We start from the raw sequence: 27,234 nt of genomic DNA, 5'->3' as shown, positions 1-27,234 counted from the left end.
ATAAGGCAGCTTTGGTTTTACCGAAACCCTTCATGCAAATTTAATGAAATATGAGGGCATCTGATAGGTTCAGTGCTCAACAGCATTTTTTTGTTTGCTTGTTTAAAATATATTTATTTATAAGTTGTTACTAATTGGGGTTCTGTTTGCTAATATAAACCGCACTATGACTCCCAATTCTGCAATTAGTTCATGTTTAGCTGTTGTAATGAGACACCAAGCAGGTACCCAGGATGTTGGATGCAGCAATGTTTGTATGTAAAAAATGATGGTGACCTATTTTCATGATTTCTAGTGGCATTTTAGCTGCTAATTGCTGGAGATCTCTTGCAGGTATTTTCCAAGCAGAAGCTGTCTCTGACCAAACAATTTTTACTGCCAAACTTTATGTACAGATATTATCAAACCTATCTGGTTTGATCTGTTTATGTGCAGCACATCCCTGTTGGTAACAAGCATGATGATCCATATGTTTTCAGTTTTAATGATAATGTCAATTTTTGTGTCCAGTCAATAATTGTGACTGGACACATATTGTGGGGTTGCATTATCTGATGGCTGTTGCTATAAATATATTTGGTCATCTACCTCATACACTAGATGCAGTTTACCTTAATTTCTGTAACTATTAGATGCCTCAATACTTGGGAAAGATGGTGGCTCTTGTATATCTTATCTCCTGTTTTTAGTGTACTTTCCTAAGTACAGATTTTTTTTTTTTTTTGGTGTGGTTTGAACTGGAGGCTGCCTTTTCCCTGTATTTGTTAATAATAAGGAAAGAGGAACTTTGTAATAGTCTCATCTGACATATGTAAAGTGTTCAGAATACTTCCCTGCACTGTTGCGTATATTAGAAGGCATGTTTAAGAAAACCATCTGAGGTTGCTAACAAAACTAGCATTTGATCATTGCAAGAGCTAAATATCCTTGCTTTAAGAACAAAAAAAGAGTCCTCAACTCTATTCTGTTCTGAATTTATCCAACTTCAACTTCCAGCTATTAGGTCCTGTTTGACCTTTGGCTGCTCTATTGAAGAGTTTGTTTTGAAGCCTTTGTTCCCATAGGTACATACTTACAGACAGGAACTGAGCTGCTCAATAACTTCCTCCTTGCTATGGTAAATAAATGTAATGTTCGGACTTGGTAGTGAGAGACGTCGTCAGCTTTAGTAATTCCTGAAGATTTTTTTTTTTTTTTTTTTTTTTTCTGCCATTTTAACATTTGGAATTGGGGATGTTGGTAGGGACACACAATTGTCCTACAAGCACCAAATAGAGGCATACTCTGATGTCTGTTTTGCACATCCTGAACAAGTTAATCTTCATGGTTTATGCCCATCTAATTATGCACTATATGTCCATAATTCACTCTAATTCACTCTTACATAAAATTCCCTTGTATTTGTTCTTAACAAGATAACTTTTCGTTATCTTTGTTGCCTGCATTGATGTCCTTCAAATGCTTGATCCAGATAAGTCTATCAGTGGCTTATCCTCTTCCTGTTTACCATTTTCCCCAGTCCATGTGCTAGCTGTGGATTTTATCAGCAGCCCTTGTTTTTCCTCTAGCTCACTGGTAAACTGTTATATAGCAAAGGGCCAGAGCTGTCCTCAGTGTGTCCTACTTAGTTAGGATTTTGTGTTAAATAAAGGCTTTAAAAATAATTTTAGTTTTGTAAATGATTTGATTTTTTTTAATCAAAAATCTTTTAATACGTTGTATTACTTCTCTGAATACTAATAAGACTTTCATTAAATACTGTTGCGAGATGGGGAGAAACATTTGCCTTCCCCTCTGTGCTGAAAGCTGCGCTGCCAGTCCTCTCATGGTTGCAGGGTGAATGTGAGTGAATTGGACTTGCTGACCCTCATGGGTCCCTTCCAATTTGGGGTATTGCATGATCCTGTGAAGTGCAGACGAGCAAACTGGGTTGTGTTGCTAATTGCCCCCACAGCAGCGTTCTTGGTGCAGTCTGTAACTATATGTCAGTGCCTAACTGGGTCTTGCAGCCCTCCAGAAGTTGGACTTGGCAGGCTGATTCAGGGCAAAGCCTTGGGGCAGCCCTTGCAGAGGGCAGTCTGAGATTCCTGTGTGCTCTGGGGGAGCCACTGGTAAGAAGGGTGATGCCAGGGATGCATTTGTCTCTCACCTTCCACAGGAGGTGGAAGGAGGACAGCTGGGCTCCAAGTACATCTACAGGCTGGGGACGCAGCTTGGTGGCCAGTTATCGGAGCCCTCCTCTCGAGGGTAGGTATGCTGGTTCTGCCTTTTTAATGCATTTTAAAAATGTGTTAAGGGTGTTGTCCCATATTTGCCTGGCAACCTACAAATTAGTGCACTACAAATTAGTTCAGCTCTTCCTTCAGCACAAGTGGATTCATAGGCACATGGTCCTTATGGGGAGACTGTTCGGGTGTTAGTGGGCAGATGGAGGAGGGAAGGCGGGAGGAAGGATGCCTTCTGTTCCTTCCTCTGCAGCTGGAAAGAAGCAATCAGAAATGCAAGCCACAGAGTCAACAGGAGGGCAAACAAACCTTCAGCATGCAGAATTTGCTGATAGTTTATTCATTGAACATGTAATATGTTTATTAAACAGCCAGGTTTAGTTTATGTCTTTTGACTATTATATGACTTAAGGTTTGGTACAGTTCTGTTTTACTATAGTAGCTGTTTTTCAGAAATTCCTCATAAAAGCATTTTCCCTTTTCATGGCATTTCATGGTGGTCATGCCTTTTTTAACACTATGTGAGTAGCAACACCCTTTAGATCTGTAGGGTTACTTTTTTTTTTTTTTCTTTCTGTGCCACTATGGATAATCATCACTTAACATACAGCATTATTTTGAAGTTAGAACACCTTATTCTGATGCATTTTTAAAAAGCAGTCAATAATGTGTTGTGGGTATTTTTAATACTTAGTTTTCTGTTTACATCAATTGCTAAACATTTGTTATTGGTACACTTTTTAAAATCTCATAATTGCTACTTTTTGTGTCTGCCATCAATTTTCTAGTTCTGTATTGTTTTGGAAAAATGCTATCTTCCTATATTTATAAAGAAAAAGCAACGGATTTTAAATACGTGAGGCCTCCCTATTCATTTGTTGTTTCTCAGATTTCATTTTTTTTTACGTTTTACAGTTTACTTGTTGACATTAACTACTCTACTACTAATTGCTTTAGCAGTAGGCGTAGCTGATGTGCTTCTGTTGGATTGATGCTGACTACTGCAACAAGTTTACTGTTTTAGGTACAGAAGTCCTGCCACTGACCTTGAATGCTTCTGTCCACAGGAGACAGGTAGAATAGGAAAATACATCTCATTTGGTTAGCTGAAAATCTTTTTTCTTTTTTTTTTCCCCGTGATAGCATAACTTTGTCCATACCTGACTTTGGGATGCCATCGGTTTGTACCTGCAGTTGTTTGTATTCTCTTGTATTTCATCCTCTTCCTTAACATTTGGATGTAAAGCAATGCATTATCAACATGCAGCAGCACATGAATATTAAGAATCAGAAGGCCCAAGAGAATGTTAGTATAAAGATGAAAGCCACACGAAACGTTTGGTTCACTACTTCTCCTTTCATTTACCCTTTTTCAGTTGGCCCTACTATTAAAAGTATTGAAACGTTACCTAATGTAGCATTTGTTTCATGTGAAAGACTTAACCTCAGGATTCAGCTGTAGCTTTGCTGCTGGATATGCGGGCTCTGAATAGGTGTATTTGGGTCATTTTAAATACTCTGAGAAAGCCATGGAAATGCAGGAAAGTTTCACTGTTGTCTCAGAAGAGTGAAGGGGGCTGGGTCCTCCCCCCACCCCCCAGCATGTATGGATATTTCTGTCACTCAGCCCTTCTGTGTATGCAGGTAATGCCAGTTCAGGACAGCGGTTTCATCAGTCATGCTGCTGGATAGTGGCTATGCCATAAGAAAATACTCCATGTGAGTCTACGTGCTTTAGAAAAATAGCTGTGATACACAGTGCCCTGCCATGCATATAAGCTGCAAAGGCATTCTACCTCTGTGAATGTATTTCCTGTCATAGTTGTCATATATTTTTCTTCTTCCAGAGATAGTTTCTTGACTTGTTCTTCAGAAAGTAGTTTCCTTTGATTTATTACGTTATAGGTTGTGGGTTTCTTTTTTTTTTTTTTTTTTTTATGCTTCTGAGCTATCAGTATCTCTAATATTTGGAGGATGAAAAACATTTTGAAGTTGGGAGGGAAGAGTCTGGTAGATGCAATGAGATATTGGTTGTAAACTTCAGCAGAAAACTCTGGTAGCCATTTATTTATACACACTGGCTTTAGAGTTGTGTTTAAACAACGGTGTTTAGAATCTTATTTCTCAGATAGTTGTAATACTGGAAATAAGCATATTTCCAAAGCTCAGGCTCTGAGCATAATATTTATGTTTTCTCTAGATCCAAAAGGATCTAGAGGCGTGATGTAAATGTCGTGAAGGCTGTCTAAATGACTCGGCAGTCAGTGAGGGAATGTTTTCATCTTAGAGGCAGTGTGGTGAGTTTGTGAAGACAGCTTTTGGAAGGAGATATGTATATGTGTATGGTGAGACGATGTAATGATTTAAAGTTTATTAGTAAAAGCCTTTTGGGAAAGTGCTAAATTGGGGCTGGTATGTCAGCTCTGGTTGTTCTTTACAGCCTGACAAACTTATTTCCTGCTAATAGCACATGTTCCAATTATGTTCAAGGGAAATTTAATTGGAAGAGTTCTAGAAATCTCATCCAGTAAAACAGAATTAGGGAATATAATTTTAAAACTGGTAACATAGCAGCAAAAGATAAAGCAAGAAATGTGACTGTGAGATAGTTTTAAGTGATATACTGAAGCAGATAGACTGGATGCAGATTTGGTGACCTTGCAACACTCTGCTGTATTCTGTGCCTAAAAACCGAGCACATCTTGTCTGGACACCAGAAGGGCCTGTGAGCATTTCCTCCACTTGCAATGTTTGGTTGGGGTTTGACCGACAAAGCCAGTTGTGCTGCTGTGTTGCCATGAGGGCCAATGGGGTTGTACAGATGCAGCGAGGCCATGTTTTGGGTTGCTGGGTTGGAGTGGTGAGACAGGCAGAGAGAACCAAAATTGACCTTTGGATTACGTACGTGTTTGTGTGGGGGAGAAATTTTTAGCAGAAAGAAAATGTTATTTGCTGCAAATCTCTTTGTACACTTTTGGTCTGTGAGGCAGAACAACCTCTAACACCGTTAAGTCTTTCAGAAATCATTTATCAGAAATAAACTGTATCTCCTGTATGACTTCTGTAGTTATATGGTGTTGATGTCTTTCACTGTCCTGCTTAGAAAAGAAAGCACAGGCCGTCTTTGCAGAGTCTGGCAGAGGTGCAGCGTAGCAGCCCTATGCCAAGCAGAAGCTGATTTAATGTTATTAATGTAAGGAATGCATTTGAAATGACCCGTTCAAATTCTTCTTGTCTTGGTTTTAGATTTTTGTAAGGTTGGTTAAAAATTAATTAAAATAGATAATTCAAACTCTCTTGGGTTAATGCTTTTTTAAGAAGTTATCACTCGTTGGCCAGGAGGAACAGGAGTGTGTGTATGCTTACCTACTGCAGTGCTGAGGATGAATTCATGTAAAACAGAGGCAAGCTACCTAAGCGCTATGATAAACTGTCTCTTTGTGTAGTCGCTGTTTGCTCCTCTGGGATGTTGACCCCTGTTGAGAGGATGACTGTTCAGTCTGGGCAGTTTTGCTTCTTGGAGAGATCAACTGTTACCCCTGGCTCATTTGCGGTCCTCTCAAATCTGACAAAGTTTGTAGCAGGTTTATCTCGACCTGTGGTTCATGGTTTCATCCTTTGAATGGTATGTGGTGGGGTCTGGGAACCGGCAGTCCCAATATCCTATTCGTGATATGTTTTAAATTGCTGATTCATAGTTTGAATCTTCCTGAAGCCAAATGTAGAACTTCAGTGTTACGAATTTTTCTCTATATAACTTCCTTGCTTTCTCCTTTTCCCTTCTTTGCAAACAAAATAGAGGGTGATGAACACAATTGAAAGAAATATGCCTTGGGAATTGGAAAGCAAGCTAAGTAGATAGAAATCCGTTTCAAGAAACATATCCCTATTATAGCTGAAACATTGGAGTAAAATGTTAAGATAATGTTCTGCAAAAACAGGTTAAAGTTGGCTGCTTATCCAAGAATGGAACAAGGAACTACACATTTTAGGCAATGTCATCTAACAAAATAGACTTAGATGACATACTGCTCTTAAGTGACAAATTGGATGAGCAGTTATAATCTGAGGATTAATGTACGATTTTATGTAAGATTTATATTACACTTGCTATCACTAGTAAATGTGTATTTAGGAGACATTTGTTTTGATACTGTATAGTGCCATGATTTGGATGGTATGCTTCCCCTCCATTACGGATTCTTTTACTTGTTCTTATACTGAGTTACAGTCCCTCAGATTTTGTTATTTCTATGCATTCAGGATCATGAAACTCACTAAAAATGCATGTGCGTATGTCACAGTTAAGAGTGAATACTGTTAACGCTTCTACTCCCTATACCCTTTTTCCTGGTTGCACCTTTAAAACATATGAAAAAAGATCTCAACATGAAAACTGGGAAACAATCAGCTAAATTTTTTAATGAGAAAATTTGAATGAATTTTACTATTTAACTGAATTATTCTTTAACACCGATGTCAATTTAAGTACTGTTTAAGTGTTAGGAACAGATAAATAAAAGTGAGACTAAAAGGGAGAATGCTTCATAGATGTGCATGAGAATACAGTGAATGTGTTAAGTGGGGAGGAAGATAAATGAAAATAATTGAGCATCACTTTAAATTTTTTTATACAATGTAACTCTTAACTAAATATTTGCAGCAATGAATAAAATACAACCCCTTAATAAATGAATGAAAGTTCAGTTGCTAGAAGTCTGAGAGAGCTAACGTACCCAGGAGAAGGCTAGGCAAGAGAGGCAATTTAAAAAAAATGAGGAGTTAGTAAACTAATATTAATTCAGATATACCTAATGCTGTGAGGGTAATAAAAACACAAGATTACCTTGGAAAGCTTGTTTACTAGAGGAAGCCTTTACCTCTAAAGGCAGCAGTAAAGGAATACTTCAGCAAGTACATTACAGATGAGCTAGATAATGCTGGATGGGAAGGTTGGATTTTGAATGAGGGCACAGTTGAGATTGAGCCAAATATGTTTCACCTCAACACCAGAACCGTATAAAGGATTTGCCTCTTTGATGAAGGAAACCGAATCTTTACTTCAAACTGCAAAACTGTCAGTATTTTTTAATTGCGATAATTTTTAGTCAGATGCATCAAAAACTTAATGTCTTCCTTGTACTTAGTGTTAATAATTTGAACATTTTACAGTGATGGTTTTTACTTTTTACTGCTTTCCTTTGTAAAACCTAAGTTTTGTTCACATCTTATTTCTACCTACTGTAAACTTAACTCCATTATACAGTAAATAATTTATTTAAGAGGTGTAGGCAAATAATAGATTTGAGACGTGTACTTCCAAAGTTTGGCATTATCAAATTTAGGGTTGTCTTTGACATAGCTAGGATTCTGAATGCACTACCTGCTCTTGGGCAAGACGTATGAGGTGCTTCCTGTGCATGCATTCTTTTACTTCAGTAATGCTCTCATGCCAACTGGCTGCCCATTAAACTATGAAGTGCTTTGTGAGTTAAGGAAATGCATCGCCTCGCTTCTGAATGCATTCATTCTTTTTTTTCAATATGAATAGCACCAGACGCTTTAATAATAAATAAATAGCCAATTTAATGTGTTCCTATAGTCAGTGGAATTGCTCTCCTATGGAACCATGCATTATAGGAATTGTAAGACCTAGTAAGTAATTACTATCAGAAGAAATGTAGTGGAGTTATCTGTCAATAAATCCTGAAATGCTTGGCCTCTGAATGTGGACTTCCTGTTCCTGATACTTACATTATGGTGTGAGAGTGGAGGATCTTTTTCTTGTGTATAATTAGCTTTCTGTCTTGACTCCTGTTTCATAACAGATCTTTGTATCTAATGTATTTTCTTCAGTTTTTCAAACAGATTTCAAGATACTGCATACGTACATCTGAAACTTCTGAGTAGCTTTGTTTCTGTAGATTTAAGAGCACAATTCCAAAAGTTCTCATATCTAGTGGGGCTTGTGTGCCTGCTTAGTAATGAATTTACAGAACTTAAAGCAAACAAACAAACAAAAAAAAAACTCTGTACTTCTGGGGAGGAAAAACAAACACATGAAAAAGCTGCTATAAGGAATTCTGCAAGGCAGGCTTCTTTTTTTTTCTTTCCCCCCCCCTTTTCTTCCCTGAGTGTAAAATAAGTTAGATGCCTTAATTATATAAGAGAATGGTACCAATGACTAATTTGTAGTCTCCTCTGCCACTAACCAGTACTAGGGTATAACCACAGAAGTAGCAAAATATTGGTTAATGCAGAGTCCAATTCTTTCTCACTGTGCTAAACTTCTAATTTTTTTTTTTATTTTTTTTTTAGGAAATGTAGATAAAATCAGTGCATATGATTCTCTTCCATAGTATGTGTGAATGAAAAAAGATAATTTTTGAAAAAATGAAAAAAATTAATTCATGCTTTTTCATGTTAAGTATTTTAAATTCAGCTTTAGAGGTATCTTCTGTGAAGAGGATAATTCACAGACAGAAGAGAGCTATATAAATGGAAAATCACTGATGATTTTATTAAAGGTAACATAGGGCTCTTGTGACAAATTTTGTGTTGTTTATTTCATGTATCTTCCTACATAGTGAAGTAAAGCACGCTTTTGTTTTCCTTCTATAAACGTGCATAAGATATGAACAGGATAATACATTTTCAGGTAAGGTTTTATTCCTTTTGCTTTCCTCAAGGTAGTGTTTGCAGATGTTGCTTTAAAAGCCTAGGGATATCGTAATGTGTATCAGAAACGGGGCAGTAAACATACATATATATGTATACATAAATGTATATATGTATGATTTCACAGAAGTGAAGATCCAAGCAATTTGCTGAGCTGATGTAATACTTCAAGTATTTTTAATAATGGAATTTTACAAAATTAGATAGAATTTATATATTAATTGCCAGAAGATGAAAATATCATAATGCTGGCAGATGGTGGAGGGAAAAGGTAAACTTTCTTTACCTGCAGAGTGATCAGGCTGTCTTGATAAACAGGAACAAGTATCTTTAGGAGACACCTGAATTAACTTATGCTGCATTATTGGCTTTGAAGGAGGTCATGTTGGGTAAAACTGTGCCTTGTATTGTGTCAGAAGATCTCTGCTTTTTTTTTTTTTTTTTTTTTTTTTTTTTCCTACTGGTTACGTCTACTGAAATCCCCCCAGCCTCTGCCCTTCTCAAATAAAGTTTCCAAATGGACAAGTGGAGATCCCCCCAAACCCCCTGCTCCTGCGTGGGCTCCTCTCCATGGGCTGCAGCCTCCTCCAGGCCACATCCACCTGCTCCACCGGGGGTTCCTCCACCCATGGGGGGGCTGCAGCATGGAGATCTGCTCCATGTGGGACCCATGGGCTGCAGGGGGACAGCCTGCTCCACCAGGGGCCTCTCCACAGGCTGCAGGGGAACTGCTGCTGCCTGCCTGGAGCACCTCCTGCCCTCCTGCTGCACTGGCCTTGGGGGCTGCAGGGCTGCTTCTCACTCCTCACTCTCCCAGCTGCTGTTGAGCAGCAGCTTTTCCCTTCCTAAAATCTGCTCTCCCAGAGGCCCACCCAGTGTCACTCCCTGGCTCAGCTCTGGCCAGCAGCAGGTCCCTCTTGGAGCTGGCTGGAGTTGGCTCTGGTCAGACATGGGGCAGCTGCTGGGCTCTACTTACAGAGGCCACCTCTGCAGCACCCACCCTATTAGCAGACCCTTGCCACCCAAGCCTGATACACCAGCTTATGTTAAGTTCTGATGCTTGAGAAAGGATAAGTGCTCCATATTTTCTGAGAATTGATCTTGTTTAAAGTAAGTTGACCATTGAAAAGACCATTCTTTTCAAAGTCTTTTTCTTTTACTAATCAGTGTACAAAAAATTCATTTTTACAACAAGATTTACCACTTCCAAATTAATTCATTTCTTAAAAGGATAAAACGGATGTGTTTTTTTTGTCTGTTCAAGAATGTGAGGGGAATGTGAGCACAGTCATGATAAAGTTTGCACCAAGGCGTGTTTGGGTGAACACTTCTTTGTCTTCAGTTGTGGCCATGGAGCTGTATGTGTCCTCCAAGTGCCATCCGCTCCCCAGTCTGATTGCATGGCAGAGAACAAAAGGACATTGCTTCATTCCCCTGATGCTTAGCGTAGCACCTGTTGCATGAGAACAAATCTTACTATGTTTGGTTTGTCTAAATCTGTTTTAGATTTAGGCACCGTTGCTGTGTTCTTGTGGGAATCTCTTGCCTGGAGCCATTAGATGTAGCAAGGGCCAGAGTGGGATGGTACCTTGGGACTCTTTTAAACCATGAACAGTTAGGTTCAGAAATCCTCCAAAAACGTTGTTCTCTTAGCCCTGTCATAGCATAACACTTTTAGTGGATTGTATTTTTCCCACTTAAGAGCATTTAGAAGCCCCAGGGAATAAGAGGTCATTGACAGTCCTTAACTAGAAAAATATCGTGGACCTTTGGTAAGCATAACAACATTTGTTTATCAAAACCTTAAATAGTGGATGAAGGGTAAAGGGCAGCTGTGTTGTCTCCTCTTCCCCACCTGTTTTTTTTTTTTTTTTTTTTTTTTTTATGGCAGACTCACATGGTTGCTGGGGACACGGGGATGAGCTGGCCTGGGAGAGGGCCATGCTATTGGTACATACTGGGTCGCGGCAGGAGGATGCTGGCCCTGCCCCAGCTCACCGGCCCACATCACATCAGCTTCCTCTGGCAGGAGGTCCAGGTATGGTGGCCAGCACCACGTACAGTGCCTGGAGGCTTGGGAAGAAGGCAGACAAATATAGGAAGAAGCCTTAGTTCCTATTTTGGGAGCTGTTGTTAGTGTTGCTTACCAGACGTCCCTCTATGAGCGGCCTTCTCCAGGAACATGCCGTCAACTGCTTCCTCTGTAGCTGTGTGTACCCGTGCTGTATGTTATCAACACACATCCCAGGCGTGCTCCAAGCAATATAAAACAATGTGCACAGGTTGCCTGGGGTGATTTTACAAGGTAAATAAATCAAACCTTATGGGGATGCTTATTCCCTTTCACCGTTAGATGGAGTGAAGAGTTGCTCTCCCTCTCTGAGCTTCAGAGCTGTCAGGTCTCAGCTTAACCTTGTCCAGGGAGCGAAGGAAGCCTGATGACTTTGAAGGGCTGTGTGTTTGTTTCAGTTTGGAAAAATAAAGTGCCCCATGCAGAAACCTCATGTTTTACCATCTATTTGAAGTTGCAAAGCTGAATATTCATGGTAAATGAATACTGTCTGTAGGGAAGCAGCATTTATGCACAAGCTCAGTCTTTCATGTGACTTCTACTTTAACCCTCTCAGCTCGCCTCCGGAGTCTAGCCAAAAGAAAGGGATAACTAATCAAATACTTCTTCATAGGAAGTGACTTCTTGCTATCAGGAGCAGAGTATAAATGGAGCGTAAGACTTGATTCTTTAGGCTGTCAAGCTGAGAAATGTAGTTCTTGGTTATCTCCAAATCATTTTCCATTGGAGGGTGTTTGCATGCTGTGAAGCTATGATTGATACCTTGTTTTGTGTGATAGCTGCTTTTAAAAATGTTATGTCTCAATTAACTCTTTTCATTCTTTGGGCATTTGCAAGGGGGAAGAGAACAAATGTGGAAGGAAAAAGGAGGAACGCCTGCTTGTGCCTGGCTTTGTTGAAGTAGTGTGTATGTTTTTCTGTGTGTATGTGTCCCATTGTACTGTGTTCACTTTGCAAGGCTAGTTCCTTGATCAAAATAGTATTTCTTCCTATTTTCGTTTCTGAAGCTTGATTTGTATCTGGTAGGCATGGAGTTGTTTACGATTTCAGTTTTAAGCTGAGAGCCAAGTTTGCTAACTGGCCTATACACTCTTGGCACCTGACAGTGTGTGGTTGGTTTCTGCTGGTACTTGTTTTTTCCTGTTTGTGTGGTTTTCTTTTCCTATGTCAACTATTTGACAATGAATATTTGATTCTGCAAATAGTTATTAATTTGCAAAGCCATTGGAGTTTCTTGGCTACAGCACATCCTACAGAAAGACTGCTGTAAAACTGTCCTGAGGTAGTCAGTGCATGAATAATTGTCAAAAATTAGACTTATTGCTTTCAGCTTGACATACCTTATTTGCAAGTACATAGTCATGCTGTATTGAAGTAATTCACTAGCATATTCTTCAATTCATATTACCCAGTACTATTTGAAATAGTATTACATCAAATGGTTTACGGTTTTATGAGGCAAACCGGTTACGCCTTTTAACAAGGCCTTAGATACCCTCTTAAGATGACCTGCCTTAACTTATAAATCAGTGTTCACGGTTGCATCATCAGGGAGTTTACGGAACAAAGCGTAATTAATAACAGTGTTGGTCTGAGATAAAAAGGGGTGAGTTATTGATTCTTTGTAGTCCTAATGGTGGCTTGAACTTCTTTAGGGTAGTCAGTGGTAGTGGCAAGGTGTGAATCATGGTCTGTGGGGACAAAGTTGCTTGGCAAACTTGCTCCTAATGTGCAAAGCTCTATAAAGTAATACAAAGCAATTGCAAGGTAGGGGTATTCAGAGAATGAAATAATGTTATTGTGATGGGATTTTTTTGTATAGTTCAGTGACTGGACATATCTTCTAGTTTATTATTTCCTTGAATGCAAGTACTGTAGCAAAATCACCTTAGGCTTACTGAAAACAATGTGATCTCTGGATGGCTCTTTTACATTTCAAACTCAGACCTACAGTGATTTATCATTCCACAAAGCTTATTAGAGCTACAGCTCCTCCAGCTTTTTTACAGTAACAAACGCTTAATAAAAATAAAAAATCAGCTTGTTTGCTAATTCATAGCAAAGAATCAGTTGCTTATGATTCATTGCAGTGAATTTGCAATCTAGTCTGATTTCTCTTCTTTTTGTCCTTTCTCAGAGTCTAATTTGTGGTTTAGTTCCAAAGGCATTGTGGATCACCTCCACATCTGTAGGTAGCCTCTCATCAATAGCAGGAACACCTCTCTAATGACTCAGAATATCACAGTGTAGTTATATTACGTGAAGCAGTTAATAGAAAGTTGCTTAACATATTTTTGATCTGGTCTCTATAAATGGAAAGTATTATCCAGTATTAAAAAATGAAAGACATAACAAAAGAACTCAATTAGCAAACACTAGTAATTTGGTCTGCTTTCCTTTATGTAGTAAGATCTGTGAAACAACCCTTTCAGTCTAGCAGATGAGGTGAGCAATCTGATTTTGCACAAATAAAATGCATGATTGAATCCCTCTCACTCTGTCTGAATGTTTTGGATGCTTCATGCTGCTGAAACAACTTCAGCTAGTCTTGCCTCCATATACAATATGGTGCAATGTCCAGGGCACTCATTTGGGATCTCCAAATTCATATCTGTTCTCTATCATGCTTGGAGTGGAGATTTGATAAATGGCCACCCAGTGGGTTTTGGAGGGGGCAGTGAAGTGGACTTTCTTTGTTGTGGGGTTTTAGTGAATCATGCTTTAATTTTTGTGAAAATTAAGGTGAAGGTATTTGGACAACTTGATCTGGACTCACAACAATCTTTTTGGGGTGAGTGAAACTGCTTATTTCTTCGAATGTATTTGTCAGTGAAATGACCATTTCATCATTAAAAAGAAATTTGTTCCCAAGATAGTTGATATTTCTTTAGATAATGGCAATAAGCCTGAGAATGACAAAATGTCTGGGCATGGTACCTCTGTTTAAAATACAAGCAATACTTTTAAAACCTGTGTGTTTTATTCAGAGACATGTTAATGTTAATTAGATTAATGTTAATTTCCATTGATGTCTTTGTCTTTTGTCTTTTGCATCATTACTTATGTAATAAAAGTACTAGTAAAAGCATAATAAGCTGTTTATGCTGTATGCACATGCTGTGCACCTGCTGAATAGAAAGAAGCTGACATTTTGAAGATTTGTATGGTCATGGTAATGTAACAGGCCCCTGATGAAAGGGTCAACCTGTTAGGAACCATTATTGAACCATTTGTTTTAACTAGCAGTGGGCTGGAACCTGCATTACTGTTGAAGTAAAGGCTTCTGGCATGATGTTTGCTTGCTAAGCACTCTCGGTAGCTACTGGGCTTTTGCCATCAGTGTAGCAATAGCAAGACTTGCCAGTAAGTACAAGGACATGGTCACTGGGAGGAAGCAATGTCTTGGTAAAGCCTAATCAGCTTTGTTTCATCCATGGGAAGAGGCTTCCAGGTGGCACAGAGTAGGGTTTGTTGTTTGTTTGTTTTTTAACATTCAGAGGGCACCCAATGGATTTATTGTTCATTTTGAGTTTAGATAAAAGCTAATCTTGTTACTGCTTGCTGCTAAACAGTATAATGATGATTGTGAAATGTTAAGCTGTTTAATGGACGTTTTCTCTCTACACTCTACAATTCCAGTTATTTTCATATTGTGCATTTCTCTGTATTTTTCCTATATTAAAAATTGGAAGTAAGTCTTAGCCCTCTCTTATTCTCATTCTTTCTGTACAAAGAAAAAAGATTTCTGCAAAGTATCACACCGAACTCATGGTTTTTTTTTTTGTTTTGTTTGTTTTTTGTTGTTGTTGTTTTTTCCTTAGAAACTGATAGTTTCAAAATTTAGCAGTTCTCTTCACTTGAATACAGTACCATTTTAAGTGCCCTTAGTTGCTTTAATTCAATAACTTGATAATACAGGAATTGTAAATAACACACAAGGACTGCTTCTCTTCTGGGCTTCTGCTAGTGTTAGCAGACAGATGTGGGGGAGAGAATGGAGACATGGTCAGGTACAGATGTCCGGGTTGGCAGCAATATTTCACTTTTGACCATTTAACTAATGACAACAGTGTCTTAACTGCATGTGTTTTATCCACTGGTAGAAGATAGGTCTATATTGTGATATGGAGAAACTGTGTACACTGAGAACACTGCTGTAAGACAATAATGATTGTTTTACATGGGCAATTTTCATTAAAATTGATATGTTTATTTTTTTTAACATCACTGCCTAATGTGGACTCTATTGGAAATCTCCAGCCAGAAGCTGCCAATACATGTATTTCCAGTAGGATCTGAGAGGTCTCTGTAATTTTTGTCTCCAAGAACTATAGGATGTATGCGTTTTATTCCCAGGAGTTCAACCTGAAAAGATAAATCTACAAAAAGTACTCATCCTCTTTAAAGTGAAGGAAAGTGAAAATACAGGACCTTCTTATGTGATTATTAGAGTATTTATTTTGGCTTCTCTCTTTTATTTTCTTCTTTTTGATATATAAAGAACTCATGTTTGTTGGTTGAACATATGAGCTTTCCTGTACATGTTTTTGTAAGGGTCTCCACAGGAAGAACGTCCTTTATCCAGGAGCAGTAGGTCAGTTTTGTGCGTGCGCCGAATTGAATGTCTCTGGGAGCTGTTGTTAGTAGTTTGAACACAAGATCGGTCTCTTTCGACATCAGAACCTTCCCGTCTCATTTCTATCCTCAGATGTAGCTGTGTGAGTGGGAGGAAAGTGGTTCTTTTATGCTTCTATCAGAATGAATTAATCGGAAATGTGCCATACAAATAAAATTACCGTTCAGTTTATCTTACTCCTCTTGCTCTGCTTGTATTTTGTGTGAGAACCATTGCCTGCAGCTGGGCAGAGAGGGGCAAAGGAAAGAGATGCCTGATGTATGTTTCAGAATGTATGGGAAATGTGTTTACTCTGCAGTTGACTCAAATTTTAACAAGTTCTCTGACTGTCCTTGCCCTCTCACCCCTACTCCTGGTGATGCTGCTATACAGTGAATTGCAGGCCATCTATAATATCTGCAGAGATGTTATCTGCTAAATAACTGTAAACAGAAAGCAACCTCTTGGATTATAGCCTGGCTACATTAGCTGTGAGGTTTGAAGAACTGCAAAACAACAACAACAACCAAACATCACCTTCCCCCCCCAAAAATGCTTTTTTTTTTTTTTGTCTCTTCTCCAAGAAACAAAAAGAGTGGTGGTGTGTGGTTTTTTGTTTGTTTTTGTTTTTTTTTTTTTTAAATCCTTTTACTATTTTCAAAAGTGAAAGAACATTCACTTGCCACCATGAAGAGAAAGCTAAACTCCTCCAAACATCTGAAACAGTTTGTAGATGCCATTTGTAAGCTCACTCAATAATGCACTAGAGAAGAACTGAGCTTTTAGTTGGGGTAAAGGGAAGGTTTTAACACAGAAGTTGGAAAACCCACTAGTATTGGGACATAAGTGACCTGCAGTAGTGCATTCTTCTGTGATGGCTTCAGTACATTAGAGATGTAGTCAATGGAAGAATCAAAACACTTTTTAATGTGAACAGGCATAGCCATCCACTATAGGTGTAAAAAGCTGTAGGATATTTTTATTGCTGGCCCCAAAAGTAAATCCTGGAGCAGTACTGCAAATTTCTGTAGTGATGCCTGATCGGAGATTCTTCTGAACCACTAAGTACTACACAGGGGAGATCCACCCACAAGGTCATAAAAAAAAAAAAAAAAAAAAAAGGAAGGATCTAAGGATCAAAATTTGATATCCTCTGGCCAAGCAAGCTTCTGGTCTGTGTGGCTAATCCCCTTCATTGCAGCACTGGATGTGGGTTTCATGTATCACTGTTACATGTTGGATAGGAGATTGTCTTGAACTGACCTTGATGGGATGTAGCATTGGGATCTTTTGCTGTTGCTTTCTTTCCCAAGGGCCTTAGGTGTTGCTGTGTCTTTGTGAAACAGCCATGAGTATCTTCCTGACCTGGAACGGTTGTGCTCCTTAGGACAAGCTGATCTCGGAAAAGGAAAAAGTGAGTATGAGAGGGAAGGTGTGGGTGGCTGAGCTGAAGCTGTGCACAGCCTCGGCTTGGCCACGTGGCATCTGCTAGGGCTTTCGTCAGATGGCAAGGGAGCTGAAGCACTGCCAGCCAAAGTCCTTTGGAGAGAACAACGGCCTTGTGAGTGAGCGGCAATGCCGCGGGGGATTTTTGCCTTTTCCTTGCTGAACCCTTACCTCCATTGAACTCCTCCTGTAGCTCAGGATCTGGCCCAGCCATTGAGAGGCAAACTGTAGGCAATTAGCTGGTCTTGAAAACACAAGGGACACAACAATGCTGGCTTTGATTTCCACATTACGTTAATTCATTCCTAATCCCTTCTGAAGGTCTGAGGGCACGTACAGGCTGCATTAACGGTGTGCCACCAAAACGTACCTGGGAATACATGGCTTTCCCTGGTCTGCTTGTAGCAGCAGCATCATGGAGGGAATGAGACAGCGATGAACTGAAGGTGAGGGAGGTCAGTGTCAGGGCAGGGATCAGGTGAGGTCAGCTGATGCCTGTGCTTTCTGTTTGAAATGATAATGTCCTCTGTGATTGTTTTGCTTTGCTGTACTGCAGATGTATATTATGTTTATGTGCACAGAAGCAGGTGTTGTAGCTTCTGGATCTTTCTTGATGGCTTACCACAGGTACATAAGATATGATGAACTTTAGGGTTCATCCTTAGGTTTATAAATGCTCTGTTACAGATTTGTCTAAGATTTCTGTTCAAGCTGTCTTCTTCATGATGCGAGGAAATTTTCTTAGGTTTGTTCCTAGCAAATGCAGTGCTTCATCACCTATCTGAAACTGACAGCAGGCATTTAAGAATGCTAACTCCTGAAGTGCAGGTTATACTTAGGGTATTAAGAATTTCTTCGAGAAAGAAACAGAATAAGCCTTGGCTTACAAAGTCTTTCCATGGTGGTTTTGTTTGTTTGTTTTTGATAGCCCTCTTACTGTTGCCATTGTCCCAACTTCTCTTATTTCTCATTTCCTTTCTTGGTGAGTTCCAGCTTTATTACTTGTGCAGCTTCAGGCTGGCACTCTTCCACTGCCATTAAGAAAGTTATTTGTAGATTTGCAAGCATAAAATCTTTCTGTTTTGTGGACAACCATGTATTTAGTTGACTCTTATTTTCTGTAAGTCAAATTCTTTATGAAATGGATGTGTAATATCTGTAATTACAAAGTCTTCTGTACTATCTCTGCATGTTTTTCTGTTCTTCTGCTTGGTTTTCTTAAAGTTTCTTGTCTGCTAGTTAATCTTAGACATTTCAGCCTCCAGTTCTTCAGCTGAAGAACGGTGGTGCTCATTCCTGTGCCAGAAGTAAGGTACGTAAATCTGGCATAGGTGTAGTTGAGGAGCTGTACTGACGAACCCAGGCCAGCCCTATGTGGCCACTGTCAGGCTACCTCTGATGGGAATAATTCTGGTTTTTGAAGGACATTGTATGGCTTACTTCTTAAGAAATGCCAGTAATTGTTCTTTCTCTCTGTTTTCCATAGTCTTTGTGTGATGAATTGCAAGAAGTGTATGTCACTGAACATGCAGGAACTGTCTGACTTTATGGTTGTGAAATCTCCTGGTGGTAGAATTATCAGTCTAGATTTGTCTGCAAATCGTAATTGTGACTAAAATGAACTTACTTGACTATAATGAAACAGACTGAAATCTAGTTTAAGATTTGGTGTTCAGCTTATTACTTCCATTTACAAACAGTGATTTGTGTAAGAGGAGTTACTTTCCAATGTATTGCATGAATAAATTTTTTTGAATATTTTTTTTTAATTGCATAAACATGATCCTTGTAAGTTCCAGAAATGGGAAATGACTATGCACTCACAAATTTTCTCAAATCTCAGACATAAAATAAATCTTGCACTTTTTCCCAAAGAGGAGACCTGGGAGTTTTTGTTGTTGTTTTAAAAGTATATGTAAGGAGACATGAAGTCTTTTTAAAATTATTTTTAAATTTAATCTGGATCTTAAACTTTTACGAGAAAAGCCAAAATGTCATCAGATTTATGATAATATTCCCAGAACTCTGAATTGAAGATACCTTTTATTATTTTCCTCTTTTTATTTTTTATGTCCCTGAAGTATTCATTTCATTAGTAAATTAGCTCAACTACAGAGTTGTAGGAAAAATAACTGATTAAAAAAAATGCTTTCTCTCTAAGAAGTAGAAAGCAAACCACATTTCAGATTTGCTTCTCTGTGCAAGGCTTGCCAGATGTCATGCAGATCCTATAAAAAAAATAAAAATAATAATATATGCAGAGAATCAGATATGTACTGATGTACCTGGGGAACCAAATAATTGCTTCATTTTATTATGGCTGTTTAATCGATATTTTTCTCTCAGTGATTTTCTTGATATTCTTTTGATGGATGCTCACTAGATATAAATGATAGCCAGCAGGTTTTTTTTGCAAAAGAACTGACCAACTGAAGAGCTGTTTTGGCAAGAAAAAAAATCAAATAATTGACTACAGCCAATGCCAGTTGGCTTCATCAAAGACTGTTAATTGAAATGCCAAATTTAATTCTCTGCCATTGTTGTGATCTATTTTTTTTTGTACTGTACATTTCACCCTAATTGTTGCACTTCCTAGTCAGAGACTTTCATAGTCCATATAAATATCTGCTGTAGTCCTGAGTATTTATTTTCTCAGTTTACTAGTTCATGGTGCAATTTGGTAAGCATAATGGGATTCATCAAATATTCAGAGTTTTTTTCTGGTTACTGTCGTGTAAGCTGCCTGTACAGAGGCATATTCTATGTTCATGCACACAGAATCCTAAATACAGGTTTGCAGAAAACTGTCAAATGCCTGGTATGACTCAGAAAGTATAAAATCTGTTTAAAAAAAAAAAAAAAAAGAAAAACAACAGCAAGAAAATCTTCTTAACTTCTTTCATGGTCTCTAGGTATGACGGTTTTTATTGAGCCTTTTTTTTTTTTTTATCCTGCTGTAAGCAGATGTGTTAGAAAATGTAATTCTGTCTCTGAGTTTACTCTTTTTGATTCACAGGTGTTCTTTAGGAGCAGGTTGTGCAGCAATGACTTGTCTACAGGAATGCATTTTAATATACTATTAATGACTACTTTCTATATAGAAATTTAGGAATAGAAATTTATTAGTTCCTTCCTCTGATAATTACAGAGATGGATCTTTATAATGCAGTTTCCTGAGACACAAATGTAATACCTTCAGTTTCCTCTGGAAGTTGTTACCTTTCAGATAACTGTTATAATTATGCATCACATTTATGTAAAATCATTTTGTTTCACATTATATGCATCCTCTTTGGGATGATGCTCATTTGTTGTTCATATCTAGACTGTTTATATATCAGTGCAGCAGTATTGTCATTACTCAGGATTTTTGGTGAGTTGTGTCCATACAGCATGTGAGGTTTTCTTTTTCCTTTCTCTTATTTAGTGTAAAGAGCTTCATTTTTATTTTTTTGCTATATTTTGGTATCATGCACAAAGGATTGTTACAAAATATAGAAAGGAAAATAGTTTTCACAGGGGAGTGCTTTTAAAGCCTATAAAGTCCTATTACAAAGCCTGGGAACTGTATGAACATTTCAAGAAAAGTAAATGTGATGAAAAGACTATGAGCAAATCTTGAGGGATGTCGAGGAAATAGAGTAGGGCCATGAAAAATAAGGATATGAAAGCATTTACAAAATAAGCCAAAATCAGATGATGATGTTTAGAGGAAAATACTTAATTTAAGTCCCTTTTCTTAGATAAAACAGAAGACATCAACTGATAACTTCTTAAAGCTTCAAATATCTATACTGTATTACTTGCTACTAGACCATTTATCCAAGGGCCTTGAGAGATACAAAGATTCACTGGCTGCTGAAACTGCTGTGGCAAATCCCAATGGATGGGAGGGCAGTCACCTGTAGGACAAGGGCAGAATAGAAAGCTGCTGGTGTTTTGGAAAGCAAGGGGCATTTGGAAATTGTATTTTTCAGTCTGGCTTCCTATTCGTTTGCACAGAGTCATCATCTTAAATATCTATCCGCTCCTTTCCCGGTCTGAAGGTAAGCATAGCTAACGTAGTTAACTGCAGTACTTCCCAGGTAGTGATTTAATTTTCTGTTCCTGTTCCTTGGCTTTTATATATGTTTTTAAATGCTGCCTGCCAGCCTCTGCCAGATCATAGATCTGCTTCTCTCACCCATCTCAGCCTCCTGCGCTGTAGATTGTGCTCTTCTGCTTCTTCTCATCACGACTTGTTCCATCTGCATCTACCGTATCGTGGGCTTACATGGACAGAGGAGGAAGAAGGCAGGTTTCCATAAGACAATGAGAAATGAGAATGTTCTTTATGCTTAGTAGAAAGAAAATGACTTGGGGGGAAGGAGATGTAGTGAGATGATTGTTTTGAATGTTATTTGTCGTCAACCACAGCAAAAAACTACCTGTAATAGCAGAATCATCCTGGTTTGCTGCAGCTCTGTCTCTTGCATATTACATTATTCCTCAGTGTTAGTGACGAATGAAACCATTACATATTTTCAGTGAAGTATTTATGTATAAATACTTGTTCATATGTGCTAATGGTCTTTGGTCTAAAACATTCCAAAACAAAGGGTTTGGGAACAGCCAAGCCTTAAATAAACAGTCAGGGGACAGAGAAAGATGGGAGGCATGGTAATACAAAAAAGGAACGAAGAGTATGTTCTCACAGTATCAGGCTAAGCTTATTTACAGTTTTGTTTGGTGAACTCCTTGTACCATAGTTGATGCTGCTCAGTGGAAGGTGACAAGACAGAATAGGAATGGAAAAACATGATGAGGTGAGAGTGCCTGTATTCTGTTGCACTGCTGCAGAGATTCATACGGGGAGTCTAAAACTAGCAAGAGTTGAGTAGCAGTATATTGGCATTGTGTTTAAGATGGAAGCCTAACATTCTCAGGTATGTATTTTTATGTCTGATATGAAATATTTTAATCCTAGGTGTGTTTACCAAGATGTGAGTGTACACATTATAAATTATGGAGTGAGATGTTTAATGATCTAAATTAATGCTAAATACCAGTTTCCTTTTGTGATGCTGAGGCTCTCAGCCATTTGGGCTTGCTCTTGCTTTCTGACAAAAGAAAAATAAAGATACTTGGCTGTCTTCTTGTATCGTGGTGAGTAAAATGCTATAAAGTGAAAAATCTTGGAGAGGAAGAATTTGTGTTTTAACAGAAGTGTTGTGAACATATAATAACATGCTACTGAAAGCCTTGGAAGCTTTGTATGTGTCAAAGCATCATAGTTGTTAGAGGAAGAAGAGGGGAGACTTCTCTGATGTGTGCATTTTCACCAAAAAGACCCACATTTAAAAGTGAAGAAGAATCCTTTCTCTTTCCTTAGTGTTCTTGGTCCATCATAATTCTTGGGACCTCCAAAAGAAAGAAAATATGTTTGTGTGATAGAAACATGTTTAGATAATGCATTTACATCATTTTCCTGCAAATTTTGAACAGCTATATGTTGTTTATATAAAGACATGAGATTTTTTGTATATTAAAAAGTTTTTAAGTGTATATATATATATGTGTGTGTGTATCTATTTATATACATATATTAAGTATTACGTATATATTAAAATTGTCAATAAAGACAGTAATGAACAATTAAAGCAGTGTTTAACATCTAATCAGCGGTGCTTATTTCCACTAGAAATTACTCCCCCTCATCAGACCTTGAGTCTGTCTAGAAGTGGAGTTCCCTGGAGGTTTTGTATGCCAGTTCAGGGTGAAGAGATTTGAGATTTTCTTTGAATTCTGCTTTGCTTTGTGTGCAGCCTTGGAGTGTTATGGATTGCATGGCCACAAGTTCTCCCACCCCTCTACCTTTTCTTTTTGTTTTGAATTGTGAGACCACTGCAATATGCAATTCACTGTCCACCTCAGAAACCATGTCTGAAGAATATTATTAATATATTAATTGTAGTGTGTCTCACTGGCTTCAGGTTATTTCTCCACCCCCAAGTTAGTATCATATAATACAGAATCTTCTCATAACTTACAGTAAAGACTTAAGCTTCAACTCCTCCTTGTGATCTCATCTTGGTAGAGGTAAAAGTAAACAATACTCACTTTCTCTAGAAACAAAGAGGCTTGCAAATTCTTTGCACTTTCTACGCTATATAGCTGTTTGCAAGAGTAGCTAAGGCTAGAAGCCAGAAGGGAAAGCTGCTTAGATGATCCAGAAGAGTGGAGAAACTCCAAAGCGAGACCTTTACCAAGGGTGAGAGATTTAATCACTGATTTCAGTGTTCTTTCTTTGTTTGTTTGCTGTTTTTTTTTGTTGTGTGTTTGTTTGTTTGTTTGTTTGTTTGTTTTGTTTTGTTTAAAGAGCTTGGGGCCAGTAGCATTGGTACCAGTGGCAAAATGTTCTTTGAGCTCTGAATGCCATTATGGAACTTTGACCTTAACATCATAAGCTTTTGGGGCCACGAGTAAAACAACTTGTTGGAAGTCTGGTGCAGCTGGTACCATATCCTTTTTGTTCTCTAATCCTCTTTTGCTACAAAAGCACTGCATTGTCTCCAGACAGTGATGTAATTGGATGTTGTTGCCTTGCTTGACTCTGTCGTGGAGATTATTTCCCTCAAGTCTTTGCAGTCTTCACTATTTTCTGGCCAGTCTGTTTGCAAGCTGTGCTGGGTCTTTGTGAAATAATTGGTCTCAGAAATAGAAATGCACATATGAGCATAGGAAACACAAAAGAATAAAGTAACTTTCTGACCTGCCAGGGGTTGTTCTGTACCCTTGGCCAGCACAGGTATCATGAACTCCATCCAGATTATCTGTATTCGACTGCTCTTAGTCAAAACTGGTCTCGTAAATAAGGACATCAGTGAAGATAATCATGAATGATACAATTCACTTTTAACTTCATAAATACAGATTTGTGGCTAGGTGACACAGCCTGCCGCATCTTGTAGCTGAGTTAGTTATGTGCTTCATTGTTTCCTGAATGCGGATCTTTGGATGTTTTTATTTTATTTTTTTTTTACTGGCAAACTTCATCTTTAGGCTTCAGGGTTGACAGTTTTGCTTTTCTGAGTAAGACAAAGAATCAATAGAGAGTGTAGTCATTCAGGTATGACCAGCCTTGCTTTGCGTATAGTAAACAATCTTCACGCTCTGGAGTCACTAAATGCATCGCTTGCCAAGAAGCTCAGGAACTGGTGCTCTTGCAAAGGGCTGTGACCTGTGTTGAAGGGTTTCCTGTAGCTGGTGGGCTGGGATGTAGTTGAGTGCCCAGGGAAATGTGATGCTGTATCACTTGCAGCAGTTCTTCCTAGCACACTACCACAACAGAATTAAACCTGAACAAAATAATGGAGTCAGATGTACAATAAGAGAAAAATCACTTTCAACAAATGACAGATTTTCTGGAAACGTGGGTGCGCAGCTTGTTGTGATGACAATCCTGTTGTCTACTTTGCAATCTACTCACCTTGGGTTTATTTATTTTCCTAGAACTTTGAATTCGTTGCTCCTCTTCATACTTTTGTTAACTTCAATAATATAATTTTTGAAGGCATTGATCAGCTTCAGCAAGCAATGGACTGATTGGAAGAGGTTTGTTGAGATGCCTGGATTATTAATATGAAAGAGTAACCTTAAGAGTTACGAATAGTTGAAAGAATTTGTTCTGTTTCTGTCTCTGTACATTTGTATTTTTCTACTGCACCACATATTTTGAACTCAAGATGTTGAACACCATCATGGGGAAAGTGCTCATGCTACTGAGTGTGCAGAGCTTCAACTTGTGTTACAGGTGCAGTAGGCAGAATCTTTCCATGTGGGACATAGATAGCATAGATAGTGATCCCTATAGCATAAAATGGGTGAGGTATAAATGTGGAGGCCTGCTTGCCTTTCAGCGTGATGTCTGCTAGGGGGCAGCCCCCACCCCAGAATTCGGATGGCTTCTAGTGCAGTGACTTCACAGTAGGAGATGCTGTAACTTAGGAAATTTCAGATTATAAATAAACTGCGGTTTAAAAACTTGCACCCGTAAAATGGATTACAGATACAATATCCTTCCTAAAATCAGTTTTTATCTGAAAAGTTCATTTCTAAAGTTTATTCTGTGTCCACCCTACTACCGATACCTACTGTTCTACATGCAGCCTGGCTTTGTAGTCTGGGAAGGAAAATACTTAATGTTTGGGGTAAGGTTGTGTGTATGTTGAAGGCTGGCCTTTTTCTCATCAGCAGAAGTGTGTCCAATGGGATTAATCCCTGCCTTAAGCCCTAACAATGCACCCAGTCATTACCTGAAGTTTGGTTCAGCAATGAGAAAGATGCATTGATATTGAAATCTTATTTCCGTGGTTGTCAGTGTTAAGCTATCTCTTGTATCCTAATGTAGGAGGGAACCTTTTTCTTCTTTTAAACAACTTTTTTTTTGACATCTTAAATGTTTGTTCATTTGCAGTTGAACACTTTGCGTGAAGTGATCACAATTGTTCAAAAAAGTTTTAAGAAACCTTCCTGTTTTTCTCCTCTGCTCTGGGCATTACTACAGGATATTGAATGTTGTTCCTGTTACCTTGTAAATGTGTTTTGCGGAGGTGTTGATCAATCCCATTGCTGCTTTCTGGTGGTCCTCCAGCTGTTCACTGTCTTGAAAATCCTTCATTTTTGCCCTTATTTATTTTGAAAACTAGAAATAAAGGCCACTTAAATTCCATTAGCAGTGCTCTGTTTAGCTCTCCATCTCCCTCAGGCAAAGCAGACATACCAAGAGGATGTCTGCAAGAAAAAATAATTTTATACCATTTAACTCTTATATTCCTCTTCTTTACCATGCAGTTCTTTTCTGACATGTTTGCTGCATTGCCTTGGCAGTTTTGAGCTCCAACCTTAGAGTAGCCACATCCTCTTCATGCCTGCAGGACATGGCTTCTGAGTCTGAAATTCAAGGAGAAATGTGTCTTTAAATTGGATGAGATTAAAAATATTCATAACTGCATAGTTTAAGACTATTTTTTCCCCCAAAGAAAATGTTTTTGGGTACAAGCAGTTAAAAGTTTAGAGAAGATCCAACATAGAAAGCCACAGCATTAAGAGCAATTAAATGTATTTACCTAGAAATTTCAACATATGATCAGGATATCCAATCATTTTTTTATCAAAAAGAAAGATTCTTGGAAATTATTAACAGGTCACATGGAGGTAATCAAGAAACTTCCACAATTTGAGTTTTGGCTTAGTTGGGCAGAGGATGGGGAATGCTTTTCTTTACTCACCTCCATGGCTTGGTCGCTTGAGCACTCTGTGCAAACTGAGATGGTGGAGGAAACAGTGTTTTTGCTGTTACTTTTACTATTTTTTACTGTTGTAAGTGAGGGAACAAGATACCTTTTCCTCGTGCCTGGCACAACTCATCATGCTGCTCCTCAGTTGAGCCTCTGCCATCATTGCTAGGGTCCCATGTAGGAAAAGCCCCTTTTGGCTTTTGAAAGTAGTCAGCTTGTTTGGAGAAGGGAGGCAGGTGAGACCTGACAGACAGTGCTGGCCCAATACCCTGTGAGGTATTGGCTGTTCTCATCTTTCCTCTGCTTCAGGTATGAAAGATGATGTGCATCTTACCTGGCCAGCCTTCTTCAGTAAACACCTCTTTATCAAGAGTATATAGTGTACTGTGTGTCGTGCTAGACATATTTGTAATTCAGAAAACAAAATATTTATATAAACATTGCTGACTTGTGCTTTAAGAATGATGTGGACTACTTTCATCATGAAGTGTTTCTGTATCTTGTTTAATTTTATTTTAGCATAAGAATGCTTGTGAAAAGGAGCATGTAATATCTTTAATTCACTTGGATGTGAATTACTTTGGAAGAAGAAGAACCACATCCTATGAGTGCTGAATGAAAAGGGAAAAGTAAAACAAAAACATTTTAAGAAGGATTGAGGGATTTAATATGTTTCTCTAAAAATAGGTTAGCTAAAGCATGTCATTCTGCTCTACTTCAGCCACATCAGTTTATTTCATAGATTTATTTTTTTGTCTTGGTTTCTTCAGGCAGAGAGATCTAAGAAACAAAAATATTATGTCTTTGGAGGTGTGCTACCATGAGCCTTACAGAGCCTGGCAAACTCAGTTACTACAGTATCTATATTGTCCAAAGGAAAACTTTTGGGTGTTCAAATTAAACCAGCCTATTACTTAATGT

General features: G+C 38.4%; 1 protein-coding gene and 1 long non-coding RNA gene across 5 annotated transcripts in view; one reads left to right on the top strand and one right to left on the bottom strand.

Annotated features, from left to right (window-relative positions):
• The window catches only part of FRMPD4 (FERM and PDZ domain containing 4), a 309,707-nt gene that overhangs the window by 32,106 nt on the left and 250,367 nt on the right, over window positions 1-27,234 (top strand). The gene's annotated exons all lie outside the window — the stretch shown is intronic.
• On the bottom strand, window positions 23,369-24,947 carry LOC140001468 (uncharacterized). Its single transcript, XR_011806698.1, has 2 exons — window positions 24,504-24,947; window positions 23,369-24,372 (listed from the first exon to the last, which is right to left on the bottom strand). It is a non-coding gene; the product is annotated as an uncharacterized lncRNA (long non-coding RNA).

The sequence above is a fragment of the Anas platyrhynchos genome, chromosome 1 (assembly GCF_047663525.1).
Source record: "Anas platyrhynchos isolate ZD024472 breed Pekin duck chromosome 1, IASCAAS_PekinDuck_T2T, whole genome shotgun sequence".
Lineage (NCBI taxonomy): Eukaryota > Metazoa > Chordata > Aves > Anseriformes > Anatidae > Anas > Anas platyrhynchos.
This window is presented reverse-complemented; position numbering and strand designations above follow the sequence as displayed.